This window comes from Parasteatoda tepidariorum, chromosome 12 (genome assembly GCF_982258835.1).
Source record: "Parasteatoda tepidariorum strain Cologne lab strain chromosome 12, Ptep-v5.0, whole genome shotgun sequence".
Classification (NCBI taxonomy): Eukaryota; Metazoa; Arthropoda; class Arachnida; order Araneae; family Theridiidae; genus Parasteatoda; species Parasteatoda tepidariorum.
In genome coordinates, this window is record NC_141766.1 from 49,868,978 (window position 1) to 49,884,886 (window position 15,909).

General features: G+C 29.0%; 1 protein-coding gene across 3 annotated transcripts in view; it reads right to left on the bottom strand.

Moving 5' to 3' along the window:
• Positions 1-15,909, bottom strand: part of LOC107455346 (atrial natriuretic peptide-converting enzyme) — a 411,323-nt gene that overhangs the window by 381,277 nt on the left and 14,137 nt on the right. Inside the window, exons 1-2 of one of the 3 annotated variants that reach the window (XM_071188086.2) lie at positions 14,542-14,690; positions 14,305-14,426 (exon numbers count right to left, since the gene is read on the bottom strand). The gene's annotated coding sequence lies outside the window, so the exon portion shown is untranslated. Of the gene's footprint in view, positions 1-14,304; positions 14,691-15,909 lie in introns of those variants that run through there. The other 2 variants (XM_071188087.2, XM_071188085.2) reach the window with 2 other exon arrangements.

The window sequence follows — 15,909 nt, forward strand, 5'->3', positions numbered from 1 at the left end:
TGTGTGGGGAAACTTTTTATTAGGAAAAAAAAAGCATTTTGAAAAGGTAAAAATGGATGGAATTTTTGAAGCATTTCAATCTCACACAGTACATTCAGAACCAAAACTTTTTATTTTGATCGGAAGGTCAGATTATTTTTGTTTCCTAAAAATCCTTTAGAAAACAGGATTTAAAAAATAAACAGATATTTAGCCGTATCTTTGGACATAAAAAGAACTTGGAATCATACTTTCTGGAAGTGTGTTTTTTTGCGATTACTCCCGAAATAAAGGCAAAAAAATATTAAAAATTTATTTCATACCTTGTAAAATGTTTATAGGCAGTTGGTAGGGATTGGTTTTTCTGAAAATAAAGTATTTTCTTGTCTTAGCATGAAATATTGGATATCTATTCTTTGAAGTACATTGTTTAAAACCTTGTTTTCAGTTTAAAGTGAAGTGTTGACATTGTATAGATATAAAAGATTTTTTTTATTTACATTTCATCTACTCGAATTTGTATGTTCACGCTATACTATAATTAATTTATAAAATTTAAATTTAATGGACATAAAACTAAAAAGTTTTCTCGTGTATTTTTATATGAGAAATTATTTAGCAGGAGAATTATTTTGCAACTATTTCTAATGAGACATTTTGTACTAAACTGATTGACTGCTTATTTCTAATAATTTCTGTTTCAAAATAGATGTTAAAGAAAAACTAATAGGTTATTTCTAGTTAATTAGGAATTATTGCTGCAAAAACCACACTCTTAGAAATAAAACTCTCACATTTGACAATCCTTCAGCAATCCTTGTGCTTTATTTCATTAATTTTGAAAATCATTTCGTCATGAAATCATGTGATTTGTGACAAAACACGAACTCTCAAGTACGATGTAAACTAAACTCAACTCAGTGACACGACAGCCCAAGAGGGCCAAGGCCTACTGTGCCCATCTCAGTTTTCTTAACCTTGGGCTCTGGGGTGCAGGAGCAGATGTTCCGGTCAAGTGGTCAGCCGAACGCGGAACCCCCAGTGTTTAGTTCCCAAGCATGCTTGGTACTCATTTATCGACCCACTGAAGGGATGAAAGGATGAGTCTACCTTGCCCGGCCCGAGGATCGAACCAGGGACCTGTGGCACGACAGCGCGAAGCGCTTCCGCTCAGCCACCGGGCGTCCAAGTATGACGTTATTCTATTTATATATTTCTTATTTACAGAGCTCCCTGTAGTGCATTGTGGGAGATGGCTGACTAAAAGGACGAAACTAGAATGAAGACTAGACAATCGAAATAAAGCGCCAATAAAGCCGACTAGCCTGTATGGTAGTCAAGGAGTTTGCTTTGTACCAGGAAGGTTACGGGTTCGAACCCCACTTTGGGCGTGGATGTAATTTCATATCTCTTCTATTAGCCTTTCTTTTGTTGCTTTGGTGACATTGGTCTACCAATATGGTACCTATATTTAAAAAAATACTTTTCATTAATTTTTAAAAATATTTTTCACGAAGTATTTTTCATTTTGACGAAATTAGTTTACTCGAGGAAGCGAGGATAGTTCTCACCACTATGACGAAATTTTTGCTGAGGGCACATACCAGGAAACTTGTTTCATCAAAAACGAAATACGCTGCCTGAAATTTCAGTATTCATTTTCTACAGTGCATGCTGAAACTGAATCTCTTCTAAACCTAGGTATATATTCAGACAAAAAGATGCCACTCATTTGACAACTAAGCACAACTCAGTAGAAGCTTTATTACACATCTACAATTACATTTTCTTGGATAGATAAATCGAATTAATGGAAAACCGTAGAAAACGTTTAACTAAAAATGATAAAACTAAATAAAGTTTATTTTGTTCAGAAAATTAATTAGATGACTAGAATCCTTTAAATAACAAGGATAAAAATAAGGACAGATATTTAGCCATATCTTTAGACTTAAGAAATTGGAATCCTACATTTTGGAAGTGTGTTCACAAAATATAAAACCATATGAAAAATTTATTTCATCCGTATAAAATACTTCTACGCAGTTGTTAAGGATTGACTTATGTAAGAATAAAGTCTCTTCTTGTTTTAAAATAAAATATAGAAAGTCTTACGTAAAGATGATTATTTATTACCTTGTTTTGAGTTTAAATTGAAGAACTGAAATTTTATAAATATAAAAGAGTTTCTTGTAAATCTTTTACCCAAATTTATATTCACGTAATATTTTATTTAGTATTGAGTTAAAAATATTTACATTTGAAATGCTTTTAAAACGTATGCTTAGTTTTAATTTTTATAAAATTGAAATTTAATTACAGTAATAAACTTTAAACAATCGATAATTTTTTCTCACAATTTTTAATGATCGATTAATTTCAATAGAATATTTTGCAAAAACTTATTTTATTACCTATTTAATTTTATAACCGTCGTTGAACTACCGACTGATGGGGTTCACGACTAATGTTCAACTCTGTACCTTGTAATTTTGAACCCAACTCAGAAGGCAAGGGAACTCCTGGTTTAAGTATTAGGAAAAATTTACCTTCTTGGATCAGTCATCATTAGTTTAAAAATTATTCAGGATGGTCCTTTTTTTAAAGCACGATATATACATAAGTGAATGAAATTAAATGAAATCGTAATTTCATTAAAACAGTAACATAAATTTTAATGTATTAAAAGCGTGTAGAAATTACTTTAAAGGCACATAGGATCTTAGATTTTATCCTACAGACTCCGTGTTCACCAAAAAGTTAAGACTATGCCAATAAAACATGGGCAAGTCATTAACATATGATAAAAAAAAAGTTTTAAATATTGCATACGATAATAAGCGCCTTGAATTTAAACAATCCTGAGCATCAATTTATATTTCAAGCCTAACAGCTAATAAACAAAACAGCTATGATTAAAAGAAAACAGGATCAAGTTAATCAGGAAGAAAAATCAAGGAAGGATGAAATAAAACAGAACTAAATATGTCTCTGAAGCAAAACGTAAAAAACTTATGAATAATATATTTGCTTAAACGGACAATTATATTTTTCTTTAGTGTATGAAGTTCCTATTAAATAATTTAGTAATTTTTATTTTCAATTTTGCCCTCTTTGCTTTAGCAACTAGTAATGAATACTTTGTTTTATGTTCAAAATTTGGTGGATTGCGTGCCATGTTCAGCAGACCATTAAATAAGCGAATTATATTTTTCTTTCTCTTAATAATCAATTTAAAAGTTATTCCTTCCTCGACAAAAAATGACGTTCCTTTTAAATTTAAATATAGAGATAATGGGCAGTTTCTAATGATCATTTGGTCACGTATGACAAAAATAAAACTTTCACTTTTAATAATCTATACCGTCGAACCACCTTTAAATAATTCACCCAATGTTATTGGATGAGAATATTTTAATATACGACAAACATAAATCAAAAATATCGAAAAATGAGAATTTCTATGCAAATCAATACAAAGGACGAAACCTCTTCGTATAATTTCAAACAAATATGTCTTATCTTGGGACTGTTTCATGTATTCCACGTAATCTAGTGAAAGTAATAACACCTATTTTTAGTACTTTTCGTTCTGATATGCTTCGTGTACAACACGCATTTATTTTGTCCCAGTATAAGCCTTGTAGCGTTTAACTCTGCATTCAACTCATCAAAATGTAGTTTTATAATTAGTTAATTAGGTCAATTTTAAAATTTTTTGAGCGAGAGTCAAAAAAGGCTATATTGCGCTAAACAGTAGGTTAAAATTAAAAATCTGGTTTAAAAGTTTTGGAATTGTCTAGTATCTAAGATTTTCAACAAGGATTCTATGTAAATTGTCTCCAATTAAAGACTAATTCGGGATATTGCAAGTTAAATTATAGTTGCTTTTTTAATTATTAAAGTGGAACACTGGTTCAAGATCTACTTTATACTTAATGGTTCTCTGCAACCGGAGAAAACAGGTTCTGGTTCGTTTAGTATGCGCACATGTGTGAATTGGGACTTGAATTGAATTGTAGGTTTTACTGGCACTAAGTCCAAACAAACTTTTTGAAAACAAAAGGTAAAATACATACTACAAATTTCTTTTACTTAAATACATGAAATTTATAAAACGGTGTATAACGATATAAATGCTTTCAAAAGTTTAAAATCAGATAAAATTGTAAAATACGGTAATAATTATATACAGTATAAAATACCAATGGCGAGTAAAAATGAAAAACGTTAGGATGATGGAGTTTCTCTAATAAGTCTTTCATACTTAATGTAGAGCTACTAAAAAAAGGTAAGATGCTTGTTAAAACAGGAGCAAATATTATCAAAACATGATGAATTGTCAGTAAAACATTGCACGTACTACATTTAGGAAGGGGATTCCTGAAAAATGAAGATAAGTTAGTCCAGTGTGCGTCCTATGTTAGTTAATTAGTAGTTATTGGCCCAAAAGCCATTTATGGCAAACCAGCACCTACAACTTTATTTAAAGGACGATTATCTTATATTGATAAATGCAATCCAATGTTCTTGAGCTAAAAGTACAAATTATCGTGAGGTTTATTTACACCTAATCAAAGCAATAGTGAACTGTAGCTACCAAAATGGCGTTTTTTTTCTTCAGAAATTTCAATCAAAATATGTTTCACTGTAAGTGATTTCTTACAATCAGAATTGAATTTTGGATTAATGGCTCAAGGTACTAAATATAAATGGAACGCACTGTGGATCAGGTTCATTAAACAAAAGGTGTTTGTGGGTTATACGCAAACGATTTAAAATTACTTCAAGCTGCAGAATAATTTAGAATTCTAAAATGACCGTACGGCAAGTCTGAATTATAGAAATTCTCGAATAAGGAGTAATATGACACTAGAGCAGGCTTGGAAAATATCTCAACTGAAAATGTACAAAACTGAGTTTTAATCTATAGAGTTTTGAAAGTGTTTAAAGTGCATTAAATTAGTAACTAATTTCATTGCAATAAAAAGATTCATGTTACACAAGTTGTTCTTTCTGACCAGTTTAGACTTAATTAGTTTCGAGATTTTGCTGTAAGCGACAAATTCTGATTTAAGTCCTATTTATTTTGGCTGCATTTTTTTTTTTTAGTTTAGTCAATCTCGATGATTCATTATTTGCATTGGCGTTGAAAACACGAACTATAATTTAGATAAATAAGGTGCATTTTTAAAGCTTGCAGGAGTTATATTTTAGGAATGAATTTTCTTTAAAGAATATTAAAATGGATTCAATTTGATTAAAACGAAAAAGATCAAGGTAAATTAACTATGTTTAATCATTTCGCTTACAACTCTTGATTAGAAAACAAAAGCAAAATATTTAGAAGTGTTTCAGTAAAAGATACGAGCATTCAATTTTTCTAAGTATCAAAATATAACACGTTTATTAAGTGTTTATTATAAAATAAAAAATAAAAAAATATCTTCTCTGATAGCTATTACATAATATAAATATTGCATATGAAGATTTGTGAAACTAATTCGCAACTGTTACGGTCATAACATGATAAATTATAATAAAGTCGTCATGTTAATCCGATTTAAACGAAGTCAAATAGTAAAAATATCTGACATAGTATCACGTAATTTAAAACATCATTAACATTGAATTCTACTAGAGTTCGCTGAAATATTTGAGTAAGTTTCAAGTAGCTAGGGTATTTGGAATATCAGGTAATAGACGACCCTAGAAATAACTACGAGATAAATAGAATCACTCCAATAAAGGTAATTTGAAGAAAAGATTATAAAAGGTAGAAAAATATTTTGAAAAGAGCTGTTAATGACTTTTAGTAGCTTTAGTTTCTACTTTTAGAATGTTGCCATTTTGTACCAAACATTAAGTTTTCTTAAAATTTATAACTAAGGTTTCAGATATTTATAGCCATAGAGTAAGTATATTAGTATGTGTTGGCGACGGCTTTTCTAAGTTGTCGCCAACACAAATATTTATCTCAAATAACCAGAAAAGTACGAACTTTTATATGGCATTGTATTGTCACATAAAAACAATATTTAGCACTATATTGCGATAATTTTAAATTTAATTAATTTATATTGATTTATTTTCTGGTATAATTATTCGTTTAACTAAATAAAACTTAACGCTCAATCGTATTTAATAAATTTCCTTAGGTATAATATTCCAGTTTTCATGTGTCCATCATGATCACGATATGTTCATATTCGATAATTCGAATTATCAATAATGCTCTCGATAGTGTTGTATTACATGTATCTATGTGTAGTATTAGTAGTTTACGAACTTTACGAACTGACGTTGTTTATATGCATTAGTGTGAGAGTGGCTTCAAGGTCAAAACAAAAGTTACTTAAATGTATCTTCATGAAATACATGAAGTTGATAAAAACGGTACAAAAATAAATTGTTGATTGAAAATTTAGTTGAATTGCAGCCAATGTAAATTGCTACAAGTCCCCTACAATTTTAATATGACATAATTCTTAAACATAATCTCTAATGATCTTATGCAGGATCCCATTACAGTATCGTAATATAAAATATCTTATAAATCTCTGACTAAATACCCTAAAAATAACTTTGAAAATTAAAATAAATGCTGACTTAAATCAAAGAAAATAATGAAAATTTCAAAATTGCCCCTTCTCTTAATTCTAAGACTTAATAGTAAGTTAGGTGTATTTGGTAAAAAGCCCCTTGTCGCTAATCAGCAAACTAACGTTCTTAATTTTAGAATATAGTGTGAAACTGAAATTTTTTTGCTAGGGAAATAAAATTGGATAAACAATTCTGAAAGTAGATGAGCTAATCGTTTAGTCAATAAAATCTATCATCCTAGTCGTAGAATAAACTTAAACCTGGGATATGAAAATAATACTCTCCTGGGATATGAAAATAAGAAAAACTAAGGCACAACTCGCTTTCTGAGATAAAAAAAAAACAAAAAATCAAACTCACTTAAAACCCCAAAATAGTTTTTTCAAATAGTGTAATCCAAAATGTGCTTTTCCTGTTCTGAACTAAATCTTTAAAACCAGAAACAAATTAAATTCTAATAACAAACCCTATTGGTTCACCACGAACTTACTTTTAATTAAATCAATGAATATACTGAAAAGTTTAATACAAACTTCGTCAAAGAAGTAACTTTCGCAATTTCAGACATCAAAGAAATTTTTAATTTCGAACATTTCAAAGGGGCCGAAAATTCGGCTCCACATCTGTAGTTTTCATTTCGATAGGATCATTTAAAATAATTTTCAAGTGAAAATTTTACATGCCTAACATATCCTCTTAATTTTTATGCATGAAATAGATGTCTAAACATATCCGAAACAATGTTTTAAATAGTTTTTCTATTTCTATATATTCAGAATTGAATTGAATATAGGATTAAAGGCACTAAGTCTAAAGGACATGCTGCGCCAAACAATGTGATAAAATATATCAAAACTAAAATGCATATTACACTTAGATTATCGTGAAATCAAATTTGATAAAATGGCATAAGTAAGTGAATAAAATTAGATGAAATGCATGGAAATAATATAAGCATATCATATAATAAACATAATAAATAATGAACGAATTATGTGAAATGGTACGAATGGGGTAATATATTTGCAGAAGTAAATAAAATTGTAAATGCGTAATAACTTTTATATGCAGTTAAAAATACCAACGGCACGTAAAACTCAAAAATTTTAGGATAATGAATATCATCCAACAAATCCTGTATGAATATATTAAAACTCCCAAAAAATTGCATCGACTCAGAAAGCAACTGAACAAGCAGTTTACAAAAATGCTTAGATTGATTGGTTAATTAGAGTTTATTGGCACAAGAGCCAGACATGGCTATGCTGCTCCAGCCACTAGGGAAAAATGCTTAGAATTTCCTAAAAAGGGATGATGGAATTAACGAAACAAATAAGGAATACAGTCTGTGATAACATTTTATCACCTACGATATTGTCAATTTTTTTGCATGCGGTAAATGTAGCGATAATTATGATAAAACCATGTTACATATATTTGATAAGATCTGAAAATTATCAATTTTCGAATTAGAAGATAGCTTTTTTTAAACAATTTAGAACTTTTTTTATTACTTTACTCAATTTTATGTAATATATTTCACAGCAACAATTTTTATTTCATATATATATATATATATATATATATATATATATATATATATATATATATATATATATATATATATATATATATATATATATATATATATATATATATATATATATATATATATATATATATATATACATATATATATATATATTTCTCTTTACATATTCGAGAAATTTTCACTTAAAAATTTAACTCAATAAATATTAACTTAACTTAAATATTTTTTTAATATCTTTAAGAGTCCTTCAATAAATTTCCAGGAAAAAAATTTCTTCGAAATTTACTGTTTAATTTCATATCAGCTTTATATGATTCTAAATAAAAAACAACATTAAGACATAGGGAAGATTGTACTTGAATAACATCATTGAAAAAGTGTTCTGAAAGTTAGCTAGTTTATGACACTTAACAACTTAAAATATAACAGTATTTTAGAGATTTAAGAAAATAATTTTAAAATCTCGACAAATTTAAAAAAAATGTAAGGAAGGATAGTGTTTCTAAAAGGAGTGCATAATAAATACAGTCGATAAAAATCATTTAGAAGTAGTAGTGACTATTTCATTAAAAGAAAAATACTTTTAATGTCTGTTATTTTTCTTTCAGTTACTTTTTTTAGAAAGAAAAACTAAATAATCTCATACAAAAGGAGCACAAAATAACTGATAACAGTTTCATGAGAAATTTCCGATTTATTGAAGACAATTGGATGATATGAAATTATTTCTTTTGCAATAACCTTTTTGAATAAATTCAGAGAAGGAGTTACTTTTTCTAAAACAATTAAAAATTCATTGCTTTAAAGAAATAAACATGAATTAACATTCTCTAAATTAGTTACTTTTTAAAATTATCTAACACTATACTAGGTTTTAAAAAATGTGATTCGAAGTACTTTTCCTTTAAAAAATTTTCTTTTTAATTTATTACTTTTTTAACTCCATATATAGACATTTTAAATACAGAAACACTCAGTTTACTATTTAATAGTTACACAGTTTATTAAATTTATGCTAAATTTTTTTAAGCTAACTAGTTCAGAAAAATTATTTTGCTCTTAATTATAAGACAGTTTCTTTAACTTTAGTTCAATACGTAGTTTTATAGCAATTTTTATAGCAGTATAATAAAAGTTAAAATATTCGGAATGCATAAAATTTTATTCTATTTTACTGGAAAAAAAACAAATTTAAATGTATGACTTTTAATTACTAAAAGAAATAGTTATTTTAACAAATTTTATCACAACGATATTTTAAAACAGGCACTGCATATGCAGACAAAAAATTAAGTTTCTGAGTTTACACTGGATGTATAAATACAGTAAATGTGCTTAAGTAGGGGAGAGTGGTATCAATTGTAACATTTTTTACTTAACTATTTTTAACTAACAAAAATTCAATATATTATTAGTATTAATTGACAGACGAGTAAAGTAGACTATCCTCTACTAGAAAAAAAATTAAATACCTGATTTTAAATATTATTATATTAGTTATTAACAATTTCTGACAGTCGTGCACTTGTTACAATTGTCCCCACTTACGGGGTCAATTGCAACAGTTCATAAATTCAACTAAAACATAGTTAATTATACATATTATCATAGTTGTGATATATGTTTTTATTGATCAAAATAGTAGTGATATTTTAGGAGTAAAAATAATAATGAGCATTGAACTAAAGGGTTAAACTTTTAACTTTAAGGGGTTAAAAATTTTAATTTATGCTGTGAAAGGTGACAAATAAAATAATGCACATGCAACATAATATAAATGCTATAGGAAACTATTGGTGGTTCTTAAAAAGTTAAGTAATGGTTTGTAAACATAAGATTATTTATTTTCAGCTGTTACAATCGTCCCTTTACTTATTGTTACAATTGTCCCCAAGACGCCATTTCAGCTTCATTTGTTAAAAACAATGCTAGTTAATTAGCAAAACTAATCTTTTTTTTATTGAAATGTTAATTAAGGTGTCCACTTACATATTCGGTTACTAATTTTTATTTGTTTAAACAAAATTACTTTGTTACAATAAAATATTCTAATACCAAAAAAGTACTTGCGTGACGTGAAAATATCTTTTGTGATGTAACTCTTTCAAAAGTACATAAAAATGGTTGCCATCAGGGGTGTACATGTAGATTTGTTAAATACACCTTGTGCACCACCTAGGAACCAAATCTAGAACCCGACACTCGAAATTTTTGCTCTGTTACAATCGTACCCTGTTACAATTGACCCCACTCTCCCCTATTGAATAAAGTAAAACAATTCTTGTAGGACACATAATTTTCAATAGCTTTTTTTTCAGTAAAAATGGTAGATATTTATATCACATTCCTCAGTAGTTTCCAATTTAATGATAAAGATAATTTATTTTACAGGAAAGAAGGCGAACGCAACTTTACACTTTCTTTAAAAAATATTTTAAAAAGCTTTTTTAAAGTTATTTTAATTAAGGAACTTCGTTACAGTACGTAGAAACCGCTTTAGAAAAAAATACAAATGAAAAATTACTTATTGAATAAAAATACACACATCAAAGTCGTGTGTCATAGAACAAGTTAACAGTTTCAAAATTCTTAATGTGTAAATTATTGTAACACATTAATAATAAATTAAGCTCTTTTATGTTCAGAAACTGTTACATACTTGAAGAATATATATTTTCCTACTCTAAGAACGCTAAAGATTAAAACAATTTTTCTTTATAAGTGATATCGAGATTTTTCTAAAACAGGGGTTATTAATTTTTTTCGGTTATGGAACACTAAATGACCGACCTTCCTTTGGCGGAACTCTGAAATTTTAAAAATAAACTTCACTGGCAATTGTGAACACATTTACATGCAAAAACATAATTATTTTGAAAATATTTAATGATTGAAATTGCAGTGAAATCGAAAATGCTTAATGCTTCGGCTACAGTGCTGACATTAAATATCCGCAGTAGTAGACAAATCATTGGTTAGAGACCCTAGCCGTCAGGCTAACTATGGGAGATTTTCGAGGTTTTTTTTCTCCATGTAACGCTAGTATGTGTTAGTTCCGTCAAAAAGTCTACCGAAGGCAAATTTCTTCGAATACTCGATGCAAGAGTTACCTTGACTTCTAAATCGGGTTTAAAATTACAAGGTTATGGAGACGTGAACTCAAACTTGTGTCAGCTGTTCAGAGAAGCTAAAATTTTTAAAAGTATATTGTTGATGATTGCTAATGATTAAAATTTTATTAATTTTGAAATATTTAGTGAATGAATGAAATCTGATCGTTTTATTCTATGCCAGACAGTTGAATTAGCAGGTTTGGAATAGCGCTTATTTTAATGAGCTTCAAATGAAATTGAGCTAAAATATAGTTTATTAAAAAACATCACGAAAATAATCGAACCTTCAGCAAGTATACATTGGCACATGTTTTTACATTGTTGAACTTGGTTATTTTTGTTTGATGCGATAACACTAATGAAATTTTTTATAAATGAATACCTTTTTCATAATTCTTTCCAAATATTGTTATTAATAAGAAACTTTTTTTTTAAGTTTTGCTTTTTCTTCACAAGCACTCAATTACACGTTTTAATTAAAATAACAGGAATGATAATTACATATGGGATAGCAAGTAGAATACAAATTTAATAGCTAGTAGAATAGGTTTTGAGAATCATAATTGGTTAAAAAAGTCTACTCTCCAAGCCCTGTGACCCTTACTCGGAACACCATTTGGGAACCACTATTCTAAAGTATGCATGTACTGTATCTTAATACAATCAGTACCAAAGTGGTCAATTTTTAAAAAAAACTTATCATTTCTTCCTAACTAAAACATAATCTCTTCTATAACCAAATAAAGTTCAGTTGAAAAATTCTATAAATTAATATTCAGAAAATGAAAACAAAATTAATAGAAAATTCTCTAATTAATAGAAAATTCTCTAATTAATAGAAAATTCTCTAATTAATAGAAAATTCTCTTCATGATAGCATTAATTCATTACACCTGATGCTAATTTTTTCTGTGTTGCCATCTGTTGGTTTAGAACATAATTAGAAATAATTTTATTGATGTTGTTGTTAATTTACGTCGCACTAGAGCCGCACAATGGGCTATTGGCGACGGTCTGGGAAACATCCCGGAGGATGATCCGAAGACATGCCATCACAATTTTGCTCTCTGCGGAGGGGATGGCACCCCCGCTTCGGTAGCCCGACGACCAGCGCGCGAAGTCGAGCAATTGACGGTAGCACAGTTTAACGAGGACCAATACCGCACACCCTCGGTCCCTACGCAGACTGATCCAAGTGGTCACCCACCCGCACACTGACCGCAGCCAGTGATGCTTGACTTCGGTGATCTGCTGGGAACCGTGTAATTTCATTGTTATTAGGTCCCAAAATGTACCACTCTTGCATATTCTGAGTAACCAATGTTAATTGTGTCAAATGTTTGATATGTTTGCATTTAAAATTAATTACCTCATAGCAATGCAATTTTCAGTAAATTTTCATTAAAAAGCAATTTTCTATAACATACTAACAAAATTAAATAGAATCAATATAAAACTCTTGAAAATGCAAAAATATATTTTAAGTATATAAATTTTTAAGTGATCATTTTAAAATAATTTTCCTAGAAAACAAAAGATGGTCTGAAAAAAATTTTTGAAACTTTGTTTTTCAAATTAAAAGATGATTGATTAGTGCCAAATAAATTGTTCCATTTAATGCGAAAAATAAGAATATATTTGAAGTATGCAAAATAACCTTTTGCAAAATTACAAATTTTATCATTTGAAATTTCATTACGAAGTCCGAGAAACACTGAAGTTAGCTCATTTTGTTATATATAACTGGGCAATCCCTCTGGTTCGTTTCACATGCGATGCGTAAAAATTATATTTGGAAATAATATTGCAAGTGAAAAAAATTTTTTTTTTAGTTAGTGGTGAAGATTCCAGGCGAAAGAGCCATGATTTGGAAAAAACGCTACTAAAATTAGGCTAAAATATGAGCGAAGTAGCTAAAATCTTAGCAACTAGGTTAAAAATGATGCAAACTGTCTAAAATCAACTTAACTTGGTTAAAACTGAGACATCGATTTCAAAATCAGAACTAAAGTGAATTATACAATTCGATGCCTCAAAGGTAAAATCTTAAGTTTGGTTGAGGCGTATTTCCAAGCAAAATTGAAGTCTGAAAGTAGTAGTTAATGCACTGTCGTCTTTTCAATTTAAATTTTAAATACTGGGTCAGAGGAAATGCTTCAATGTTTAACGTTTTATGCAACTGTGATCTAAAATTTTTGGCTCAAGAGACATGATTTGGCTATTCCGTGCTTACAAGAAATGCAAGTAAGTATCTAAGCAAAACTATCTTAGAATCAAGGTTTGAAATCTTAGTATCACATAAGAGTATCAAATCTTAAAATCGAACATATATAAAATTATAATCTTCTACTCTATTTTCGTCTCACTTTAACTTTTTGACGCATTTTAACACTGACGCAAAACTTTTATTGACTATATTTTACTACTTTTTATATTATTTTGTATTAATTTAGGTAAAATAAGTAAAAAAAAATAATACATTTTGCATTTTAATGATTTATGGTCATGAAATACAGAATGAAACACTGTTGTGTGTGTTTTTTTTCTGCGTTAAAGTATTCCAAACACGGCACAATTCCAAACGATAATTTTTCAAATTTGTACATTGCAATTACTTAGATTTAAGGGAAACAGTTGTCATTGAAATTTCGTTAATTTGCAAAATTAATTATTGATAAATGTTTGAACATGAAGGAAAAAAAGTATAACTACTGTGGATTTTATATTTTAATATAAATATAAATAAAATTCCAATGATCTAACAGACTTAATTTAATAACTACTTTTTTTACAGTTAAATAATATCAAAATATATTTTGCCTGTGATTAGAACTTCATAAAGAATATATATATAAGGTAGCCCCTCTGCGTCAAAAAGCAAATGAAAAACCAGTTTCTGAAAAAGGCAAAATTTTCCTTAAAACATAACACATCATAACTATCTCAAAATATAGTTTTTGTAAAATGAATTATTTATTAAACACAAAACAATATTTGCCGTAATCCAGCACATTTCAGTTTCAAATTATACGGTCCAATAACAAAACATCAACTTACCTCCTAAAAGCGGGAAGTTAAAGCGAGCTTTTCGAATTCCATAATGCCCTCAAACTAAAGAGAACTTTTTTTATTCGACACTCCACGTGTTTCAAAACTCCTCCTGAACTTCTCTGGAGTTCCTAAGAGCGAAACAATAATTCAACCAATATATTTTCCAAACTTTTCACTTTTGATTTAAAGGACAATATTAAAAGTGAAATAAATCTGTTGGACTCCTGTTCTTAAAAAACTCACAATCTAAATGCTTTGGGATTTCTTTTGGCTGTTACTATAGTAACGGTCAGTATAAGATGAAAAAGTTGATCGGTGTCCACAGCCTGGATCAATGCTCTATGCATCACGGGAAGATCACATCCGCAGATCGCAGCGGAATTCTGCCGAATGAGGTCTTTTCGTCCAAAGGTTAGGCAAAAGCGAAAGCTACGCCGCCTACCAGAGCGCATAGGACAAAAACCACAGAAATAAAATATTTCACGTTTTTATTCTGCGAATGTTTATTTTGAACATTAAAAAATAAATATTGAAGAACTTAGATTGAATTGAATGATGGGTTAGTTGTACTAGGCACAAAAAAGAAACTGCTGTGCCAAGTAATAGGCTTTAAAGTATACCAAACGGTAAAGTAAGTAATATAAATTTATCATCATCATAAAAATGGCATTGATAAATCCAGCTTGTAGGGAAACAGAAGTATCAAAACTGAAAAGAATTAGAATAAAGTTGCACGAAAACTTAAAGCGCTATATAGATAATAATAAAAAAAAGACATAGAATCGTAAGAAAAGTTTTAAACAATTGATGAATCACAGCACCAACTGCGTAAAAAAACAAAATGTTAGAATAGTCAGTTAAATCCGACAAATCATGTATACACAAAATAGATGAATCATAAAAAGTAAGATATCAGTTAAAGAAGATATGTTAAAGAAGTTAAATGAAAACAATGTTACGTGAGTTTACAAAAATATTCACAGTCCACCAAACATTTATAAAAAATAAGAAACTATTTTTCTTCTTCTTATAAATAGCCATTGATATTAATTTTCTTTAGTAATGATAGTATTGTGGTTAGCTACAACCAATTTAAAACTTCCACTAAAAGGAACTGCATGTTATAGTTTATTTAATAACCTTCATTAAATAGCCGGCTCAATTCTGAGTTTGCTGCTACCAATGTTCGGCGCCAATGCCTCGTAATTTTAAACCCATTCCGGAAGACAGGGGAACTCCTGGATCAAGTATTAATGGAAATTTTCCCTTGGTCGATGCAGGGAGAGGAAAGCCACGACAACCTTCCATAGTTAGCTTGACCCCGAGGGGACTGTAACATTTGATCCATCTACCGCTGAGGATATTTTTACGTTACTGTGGTCGGTGCGAGCAGGGTGCGTAATTCGTATTGACTGACCATCGCTGTGATTCGAAACCGGTATTTTTACTTACATTTTTTAAAAGTTGAATTGAATATAGGATTTAATGGCCCAAAGTCGAGAGGTAAAACAGGAATTAAAGATTTAAAATAAAAACTCTAAATAAATTACCACTAGTTTTTTATTGAATTAATAGTAACAAGAGAGCAATTAATGAGAGTTTTTGCGTAGT